Genomic DNA, 10336 nt, shown 5'->3' on the forward strand with positions numbered 1-10336 from the left:
TATTGGTTACCGACTAAAGTGATTAGATTCGCATTCGCTATTACCAATCCTTAGAAGATCAATTAATTTAAGCAGTGATCAAGTGTTTAAGCTAATTAATTTCCTAGTTCAATTATTCGGATTAAATAAGACTTGTAATTGGTTAATCAAATTACTAATTCAATTAGCCTCTTGTTGTTGGTTTATCAACAAGCTCACACATTAATTTACCCATTCTCTAATTAATCCTAGTTTCATATTCACTAATCCTAGGCACATAACAAAGTGTTCACATAAATCATATGAGGTAAACAATTAAGAGATGTTCATGCATCCTAATTGCCTTCCTATTAACAAAGAATAGTTGTGGTTAATGCATAAGGATCTTTAACAAGCTTAATTTAAGAAAATCACGAATAATCAATTAATCGAACCATAAAAATAATCCATAGCAGTAAAATTTTCTTCCCTAAACAGAAACTAGTAAATTTAGCTCATGATTACAATAGTCAAAAAGTTAAAAACGAAAGTAATCAACTCAAACATTGTTCAATTCAAAGATAAAGTAGAAAATTAAACTTAAGTTGCCTTGAATCTTCTAAGAATGAGAGATTAGGGTTCTTCTCACGTTCTTCACGTCTCCAAGGGTTTGCTTAGTCGCAAAGTATCCTCCAGAAAAGCCAGAAAAGATGGTGGATTCGGAATTTGACATCCATTTATAAGATCATCAAAACAGGGGCAACTCGTCAAGTAGATACACCCAACTCACCGAGTTGCTGTGTAAAATCCGTGTACGGAAAGAACTCTATGTATTGCTTCGCGAACATTTGTGGAAACTCGTCGAGTAAACGATTGGACTTGCCAAGTAGCTTTAGGTTTATATTTCTTTCTTCATTCTCCAGCTTCTAATTGTTTCCCCTTCCTCCTTTTTGTTCCCGAGCATGACTTCTAGACAGACAATACAATTTAAACATCTTTAAGTACCTTTTGTCCATAACATTCAAATAATCAGCTAATAATTTATAAAAATCTATACTAAATATATGGCTAAATATGCACATATCAAAATACCCCACACTTGAATTTTGCTTGCCCCCAAGAGAAACTGAATTTTAGCACACTAGAATCACATGAGACAATCCCAATCAAACCCAGCCATTATGCCAAGACCACAACGCATGCATTTGTGTCTAAATTTTTCCTAAACGATCCCCCCATCCTAAATACTCACAATCCACATAAACACTTGCCCACTTTTTTCGAGCAACGCTCATTTTATGCATCCCTCCGAATCCATCCTCAAAAAACTCCCTTAACCTCAAGGTATTTTTGGTTAAGCAACCCAAGCATACATAATCTAGACAATTAGAATTTTCGATACCACTATGGAGCTTTTTGGAATTCCCAACTTCTTTGATAATTTGATCTTTGATTTCTTTGAATTCTTCAAATTTGCCACCTTTTTTATTTTCTTTGATTTTTGGGTATCTTCAACTTTTTGAATCTTTGGATTTTTGATCTTTTGATCTTCACTTTATGACTGCTCCAAAATTCTTACAACTTTTCTTGTAATTCTCTCTTTTTTTTAATTACATGTACCTCACTTTTTATCACTCAAAACCTACATGCTTAAGCAGGGGCGCTCAACTTCAACCTTTATTGGTTAAAGATAAAATAAAAATTTCCTGGATACATTTCTGGAACATGATGCTAAATTTATTGCGATCCTCAAACTAAGCGGGGTCGTGTTTTTCTCCCATGATTTCTCTAGAATAGGGAGGCCACAAATGCACTAGAACGTATGTAGGCTCAACTAAACATCTGGGTCTTCATGCAATCATCAAACATAACACTAACATGGAATCCTAATTGATTTTACCAAAATTTTCTAAATTAAGATCCTAGCAATATTATTGCAATTTTTTTTTTTAAAATTAAGCCTAATTTAGGATTCTAAATTTTCTAATAGAACCAACCCCTACCCCAAACTTAATTCATGCAATGTACCCATTGCCTGTTATGCATGAAAAGAAAAATGCAAAAATAAACTCCACTGGGATAGCAGTGGTGAGGCTGATCATCTTCAATGTAGGTCCATCTTCAATGTTGGCCTCCCCTTCAATGCTGATCATCTTCAATGTAGGTCCATCTTGACCGGATACTGCCTAGCATATCTGGGTGTTGGCCTCCCCTTCGGTCCTCTCGACTGGATACTGGAGACTATCTCCCCCCCCTCTACTACTACCACATAGCACATATCACAATATCAGAATCCAACTAGCATGACTGGGTATAACTACCCCTTCGACCCTATCGACCGGATATCTTGGGGACTATCTCCCCTGCCATTACTAACACATAGCATCATATCATATTAGCACATAAACATAGCACAAGTAGTAGTAACCCCTAGAAGAATATCACAGAGATAAAGACCTACATACAGCTCCTACTGGTGGGCCGGCATTGTGGCCGTAGACCCACCGCTACTGGAAGGCAACTCACCTCGAAAAGGCTGCTGGTCTGTGTGGGACTTGACTGTCTACTGCTGCTCCGGACGTCCCCCGGCTATAATTCCCACAAAACGATCAGTCAAACACCGCTAGATGTTCTTAGGGTAAAATGACCCTTTTTACCCCTTACCAAGTCAAGTCCAGGTCAAGGTCAACTTCCAGTTGACTGGACTCGCCGAGTTCACGAGCAACTCGCCGAGTCCATCCCTTACTGATCCGGTCCCACTCACCAGGTCCCTCTCCCCACTCACTGAGTCACCCTTGACTCGCTACCCGGGACTATGGGGCCGACTCGAGTTCCAACTCGCCGAGTTCCTCGAGCAACTCGCCGAGTTCCTCGAGCAGATCCCCTGCTCGCTTTCAATCCACACCAGAACACCCCATACAAGGGTTTGGGGTTTCGGGACTACGTTACACAGTTAATTCCGCGCACAGGTACGAAGGGTTGAGCCTTTGATGCTTAAACCCCTCGTGATCTGTGGATGTTCATATGACTCGCCGAGTTTGAGGAACTACTCGGCGAGCTCCAGGCAATCTTCATAGGACTCGCCGAGTTGTTCTTCAAACTCGCCGAGTCAAAGACCATCTTCATAGAACTCGCCGAGTCCTTCGACCCATTCCCTGAGTAGGCCAGATCTGGGACATGCAACACTTCAAAACCACAGATCCAAGGTCCTAGGGCTCATTTACCACGTAAAGTTGCAAACTTTACGTGCATGCATGGCCCTATGAGCTCAAACATGCAATTCCAAGCTCTTTAAGAGGTCCAAAACTCAATGGGGACCTCAATCACCTCAACCACAGAGACTTTATGCTACTAGGATGTCCAAAAGGTCCAAATCCGAAGTCCTTGCGGAATATTAACCATAGACACATAGAGATTTAGGTTCTTAGGGCTTAAAACCTCTTTTTCAGGGACAAAAAGGGGACTCAATGAACTAAAGATCAAGGTAGGAACTTTTCTACCTGAATAGAAGCCCTTCACAGAGTAGATTCCGAATCTTCTTCCCTTCTTGCACTCTCCAACCTTCTCCTTCTTCTCCCAAGCTCCAAACCACCTTCAAAATGCTAAAAAAATCACCCACGAGGACACAAAAGGGGCTAGGGTTTCATTATACAGATCTCTGGGAGTGCTAGGGGAAATGGAGGCTAGGTTAGATCGTTTAAATAGGGTGCAAACACCCGGGTTATGGTTTAAGTCCAGACAGGGTCTACTCGCCGAGTCCCTCGGACCTACTCGCCGAGTAGACCGAGTAGATCCCGCGTCTAGTCCCACTTCTACTCGGCGAGTTAGTCCTTCAACTCGCCGAGTCCAAGGTTAATCATGCAATATAAGGAGATTTAATAACCAAGAATACATACCAGGAACCAGGTGCTACAGCGAATATGCGACTTTGTGTGAGTTTCAGAAAGTACTCGACGAGTTGCTCAATCAGTTTAACAAAAATTCGATTTTTAAGCCACCACCCCACACTTGAGCATTGCTTTCCCTCAAGCAATCATTTGAAGCATAATTTCAGAAGAAGATTGATAAAAATAGATCCTAAAAGTTAAAAAAATCAAAAATAAAAAGCAAAGGAAAAGAATGCAAACTCTAAACTCGGGTTGCCTCCCGGAAGCGCTTCTTTTTAAGGAGTCATTAGCTGGACTCCTTCCCGCTTACGTTTCTGTAATCCCTTCCAGCAGCAGCCCTTCTTCAAGTTCTTCATTTCTCGGAATTCCTTCTTCATATTTTTTCACCCAATGACCATTGACCTTGAAAGGAATTCCATATCTTGATATTAGCTCAATAGCTCCATGTGGAAAATATTTCTTCACTATAAATGGACCATCCCATCGTGTCTTTAGCTTGCCTGGAAAAAGTTTAAGCCTTGAATTAAAAAGTAACACTTTTTGTCCTTCATGAAAGTCCTTATTACCGTTGAGTCTTTTGTCATGCCAATTCTTGGTCATTTCTTTGTAAATCAAGGAACTAGTGTATGCCTCATTCCTTAGTTCTTCAAGGGCATTCATTTGCATCAATCGGTTTTTCCTAAGTTCAGCCAAATCCAAATTGCACATCTTTAAAGCTCAAAATGCTTTATGCTCAATCTCAACTGACAAGTGGCAACTCTTCCCATAAACCAACCTATATGGTGTAGTACCAATAGGTGTTTTGAAAGCTGTTCTAAACGCCCAAAGTGCATCATCATGCTTATCCGACCATTCCTTTCTATTACTTCCAACCGATCTTTCTAATATTCTCTTCAACGCCCTATTTGTAACTTCAGTTTGCCCACTCGTTTGAGGATGATAGGATGTTGAAAATCTATGGTGGACACCATATTTTTGCAACACCTTAGCTAATTGATCATTGGCGAAGCGGGTGCCTCGATCACTAATTAGAGCCTTTGGAACTCCAAACATTGAAAATAATTTCTTGAGAAAACGTACCACTACTCGAGCATCATTCGTGGGTAATGCTTGTGCCTCCACCCATTTGGATACATAATCGACTGATACCAAAATGTATTTATTTCCCTTTGACATTGGGAAAGGTCCCATGAAGTCAATTCCCCAAACATCAAATATTTCACAAACTTGAATGCTATTTTGGGGCATCTCGTTTCGTGATGAAATGTTTCCCGATCTTTGGCATGAATCGCATTCTTTGACATATTTTGTAGCATTTTTAAATATAGTAGGCCAATAAAAACCTGAATCAAAAACTTTTGTGGCCGTATATTGCGCTCCATGATGTCCACCGTTGGGCCCACTATGACAATGCACCTAGATTTCCCGACTTTCTTTCCCGGACACACATCTTCTTATCATACCATCATCACAGCTACGAAAGAGGTATGGCTCATCCCAAAAGTAATACTTAATTTCTGAAAAGAACTTCTTCTTTTGTTGGTGGGTCAAGTCTTTTGGGATGTATTCACTAGCTAAATAGTTAGCTATATCTGCAAACCATGGAATCTCTCCTGCTATAACCAATAAATATTCTTCGGGAAATTCATCTCCAATCTAGTTTTCTTCTAAGTCTTCCAAGTGCGGGTTTTCCAATCTCGATAGATGATCGGCAGCCACGTTTTCCATCCCCTTCTTGTCTCGTATTTTAATGTCAAATTCTTGTAGTAGCAACACCCAACGAATCAACCTTGGCTTAGCATCTTGTTTAGAAAAAAGATACTTAAGGGTAGAATGGTCAGTAAAAACTATGTTTTTTGACAAAACCAAATATGAGCGAAATTTATCAAACGCAAAAACCACTGCTAGTAGCTCCTTTTCTGTAGTAGTCTAGTTCTCTTATGTTGGGTTTAGGGTCTTACTTGCATAGTAGATCGGCTAAAAATGCTTGTCAATTCTTTGTCCCAAAACAGCTCCCACCGCAAAGTCACTAGCATCACACATAAGCTCAAAGGGAAGACTCCAATTTGGAACTGTCATAATAGGTGTAGTAGTCAACTTTTCCTTCAACAAATGGAATGCATCAAGACATTCTTTAGAAAGGTTGAATGGGGTGTTCTTAAAAAGAAGTTGAGTCAAGGGCCTTGTGATCTTCGAAAAGTCTTCAATAAAGCGCCTATAAAAACCCGCTTGGCCTAAAAAGCTCCTTACCCCCTTGACATTTGTTGGACATGGTAATTTGGCTATAGTGTCCACCTTTGCTCTATCCCAATCCTTGAGACCTTGTGTCCTAGAACAATTCCTTCATTCACCATAAAATGACACTTCTCCCAATTAAGGACAAGGTTGGTCTTCTCACATCTTTCTAACATTAGATCCAATTTAGACAAACAATCTTCAAAAGAGGACTCGAAAACCGAAAAGTCATCCACGAAAACCTCCATAAACTTCTCGATCATATCGTGGAAAATGGTCATCATACACCTTTAGAAAGTATTCGGTGCATTGCATAACCCAAAAGGCATGTGCCTATATGCAAATGTTCTGGTCTGGCATGTAAAAGTAGTTTTCTCTTGATCTCGTGCGTCAATTGGAATTTGAAAATACCCCGAAAACCATCGAGAAAGCAATAGTATAAATGCCCGGACAGCCTCTCGAGCATTTGTTCAATAAATAGCAATGGAAAATGATCCTTGCATGTGGCATCATTTAATTTCCTATCGTCGATGCAAACACGCCACCCGGTAACCGTTCTTGTTGGAATTAATTCGTTATTTTTATTTGCTACCACCGTCATTCCTCCTTTCTTCGGTACTACCTGCACCGGACTCACCCACGAGCTATCGGAAATTGAGTAAATAATCCCAACATCTATTAGTTTCACCACCTCCTTTTTCTCAACTTCTTGTATGTTCGGGTTCAATCTTCTTTGGCGTTGCACTACAGGTTTAGCCCCATCTTCTAAGTCAATTTTATGAGAGCAATAAGTTGGACTAATTCCCTTGATGTCGGTTATCTTCCATGCTATAGCACCTTGCCTCTTCTTTGGTACCCCTACAAGACTTTCTTTCTCATGTTTGGGCAAACCAGCAGCTATAATTACAAGTTTTTGTTGACCCTCTTCAAGAAATGCATACTCCAAGTGATCTGGTAGTGCTTTCAGCTCAATTTTCATGTTCTGGACGTTGCGCAGGTCGAGTCCAATGAGGGGACTCGTCGAGTCCTGGGCAAATTTTGCGACTGTCTGGGATTCCTTGGATGGACTCGTCGAGTAGGTCGAGTCTACTCGGCGAGTAGACTGTTCAGTACTTTTGGTCAGCTCATTATAATCAGCTTCCTCAAGCAGTCTCTCTATTTCCAATAGTACTCTTTCAGCATCGAATTCTTCATCAAAGGTGATGGTGGACTTGTTTGGTTCTTCATTTTTCCATTCCTCCATTCGTTCTTCCAACATATCAATCGAAAATGATGTGTCATCACTATTACTTGCGTGCTTCATAGCTTGATCAACCCCAAAAGTGACTGATTCATCCCCCACCCGTAGAGTGAGTTTGGAATCTCGCATTTCAACTATAGTGCTTGCGGTGTTAAGGAAAGGTCTTCCAAGAATGATCGGGACTTGAGGATCAGCTTCCATGTCTAAAACTATAAATTCTGCGGGAAATATGAACTTATCAACCTTAACCAATAGATCTTCCCATATTCCCCTTGGGAATGTAACCGTTTTATTTGCTAGGTGAATTGCCATTCGAATTGGCCTCGGCTCCAGGAAACCTAATTTCTTAACAAATGAGTATGGCATGAGATTTACACTCACCCCTGAATCAGCCAATGCATAGATGGTAGGTAGATTTCTGAATTGACAACGTAAGGTTAAGCTTCCCGGATCACCCTTCTTCTTCGGTAGTTTGTTCAACATGGCAGCTGAACAATTTTCATTTCGAACCACTTTCTTTACTTCTTCCATCTTCTTTCTATTAGTTAGAAGCTCCTTAAGAAATTTGGCGTATTTTGGCATTTGTGCAACCGCTTCTATGATTGGTATATTGATTTGAAGGGCCATTATGTGTTCCAGAAACTTCTGGTATTCTTCTTCATTCTTTTCTTGTCTAGCTCGGGCTGGATATGGCAGTGGAGGCTGATATGGCTTAACAGGTGACTTAATTTTCTGATCAGGTGTCAGACTCGTCGAGTCCATATCCTGGACTCGGCGAGTAGTGTCTGGGTTCAGCTGGGTCTGATTTTGGTTCTGCTCTTCTGCCTCCTCCTCTTGTACCAGCTTCGGATTTTCATTTAGAATAGGGGCTAGAGGAGTAATTATCTTCCCACTCCTATTTGTTACAATATTTACATGTGCTCCTCGTGGATTGTTTTCAGTATTACTAGGAAGTTCTCCCGGTGCACTTTTATTTATTTGTTGGGCAAGCTACCCCAGCTGCTTCTCAATGTTGTGAATAGATGCTTGCTGATTCCTTAACATTGTTCTTGTATCTTGTATTGCAGCATCATGGTCATTGTGTGTTTTCTCGGATGCAGCTACAAATTTAGTGACCATTTCTTCCAAACTTGGTTTCTTTTCTTGTACCGGCTCCTCCTTTTGGTAAAAACCCCCTTGCCTTTTGTCTATACTTCTCCTCCTTCGCCTTCTTGTACTCATCATAAGGAAGCCAATCTTTCTTAGGTTTTCTCCAATCGTCATCAAATCTATCACCACTAGAATAGCATACTTGCGCTTTCTTATTTCCGTTCTCGTCCAAATCACAATCTCTAAGATGAGGTCCATTGCAATTCTCACATCCTACCTGAATAGCACCGATTGTTTGATCCATTTTATCCATCCTCCTATCCATGCTTTTCAACATTTCCATAACTATCGACAAATCTTCTGAAGCTGCATAAGCTGAACCCTTTGTCACATCCTTCCTAGGGTTATGGGATTCTCTAGAATGCTTAGAGAATTCCTCAATTAGTTGCTTTATCACCGGGGGTGCCTTCTTTGTGAGAGGCCCTTGCGAGTCAAGTAATTGCCTTGTTGTCACATTTACTCCATCATAAAAAATGGTGACTTATTGCTGATTATTAAGATCATGTTGTGGACAATTCCCTAGTAAGCCTTTGTACCTCTCCCACTCCTCATAAAGTGATTCTCCGGCTTGTTGCTCAAAATTAGCTATAGCTTTCTTCAACTTAGATATCTTTGATGGCCGACAAAACTGATCAATAAACTCTTCTTTCATTTTAGCCAATGTGGTGATGGATCCTGGAGGGAGTGATTTTAGCCAATCTTTTGCAGCGCCTTTAAACGTGACCGGTAACATACGAAGCAAAACGGTGTCGCGGTCTACATTAGGAAAGTTAAAGTAATCGGCTATGTCATTGACCTCTTCTAGGTGTTTGTACACGTCTTCGTGATCTTTTACATAGAACATAATTTCTTTAAGTTAGGCGAGTATGTGGCCTTTAAGTTCGAAAGTGGCTGTCGCAGGAATCACAGGTTGCACTAGTCCTGGGCCGGTATTGTCACGTATCCTCTTCTTCCATTCTCCTATAGGGACTTCAACGATGTTAGCCATGGGGTTAGCTAATTCGCCTTCAAAGTCATTTTCTTCCTCGGTTTCAGATTCTTCCCTTTCGGTTTCGTACTCGGTGTCCTCCTTTTTTAGGTCTTCGTTCGCCACTCAAGAGAAGCTAGATTCTCCTACTTTCTTGCCCTTTTCTTACTAAATACAACTTTTAGATTCTTCAAAGGTGAGTTCTTTGAAGATGCGGATTCTCCAACGGTTTTGCCTTTGTTATTCCTTAAAGTAGCTTCCGGGTCTTTAAGTGGTGGAATTAAAGGTGTATTGCCTCCTCTGGTCAAAAACACTCTGCAATTAAAGCAAGAAAAACACGTAAAAAGAAAAACGAAACAGGAAGAAAATAAAACTGGAAATCAGCACTGAACTCGCCGAGTACGTTCGACTGCACTCGGCGAGTACACTGCCTAAAAGACTAAAAACAATTAAAATCAAATAAGAACAAATAAATAATAAAAATTAACCTAATTACTGAATTACAAACAAAAAAATAACTTTGTGCAAGATAAACCCACACAAAGGATCTAAAAAACTCGAAATTAGAATTAATTTTTTGAGCCGCTCCCCGGCAACGGCGCCAGAAACTTGATGTGTGTAAAACCAACTCGTTTTATTCCTACTCTAAAAATATAAATTAAACACACAAAGGCAGTGAACCTGCCTTTTAGTGGTATAGTTGAATAAGTAAGGTGTCGAACTTGAGGAACGGAAATTAACCTAATAACTAATTTTAACCAACAAGTAATAAAAGTAAAAGGGTTTTATCTGGTTTTACAAGACTAGAAACTTGGACACAGTAACTAACACACAATTAACTAATCAACTAAAACCAAGTAAAAATTCACCAATTTTAATAAAAGGTTTCTGCTTAGGTTC

General features: G+C 40.2%; 1 non-coding gene across 1 annotated transcript; it reads left to right on the forward strand.

Annotated features, from left to right (window-relative positions):
• The first annotated feature begins 8966 nt into the window (after positions 1-8966).
• LOC145049082 (small nucleolar RNA R71) lies at positions 8967-9073 on the forward strand. The gene has a single exon (XR_013683198.1). It is a non-coding gene; the product is annotated as a small nucleolar RNA R71 (small nucleolar RNA).
• Positions 9074-10336: the final 1263 nt, after the last annotated feature.

The sequence above is a fragment of the Lactuca serriola genome, chromosome 4 (genome assembly GCF_051521515.1).
Source record: "Lactuca serriola cultivar US96UC23 chromosome 4, Lser_US96UC23_V15, whole genome shotgun sequence".
Classification (NCBI taxonomy): Eukaryota; Viridiplantae; Streptophyta; class Magnoliopsida; order Asterales; family Asteraceae; genus Lactuca; species Lactuca serriola.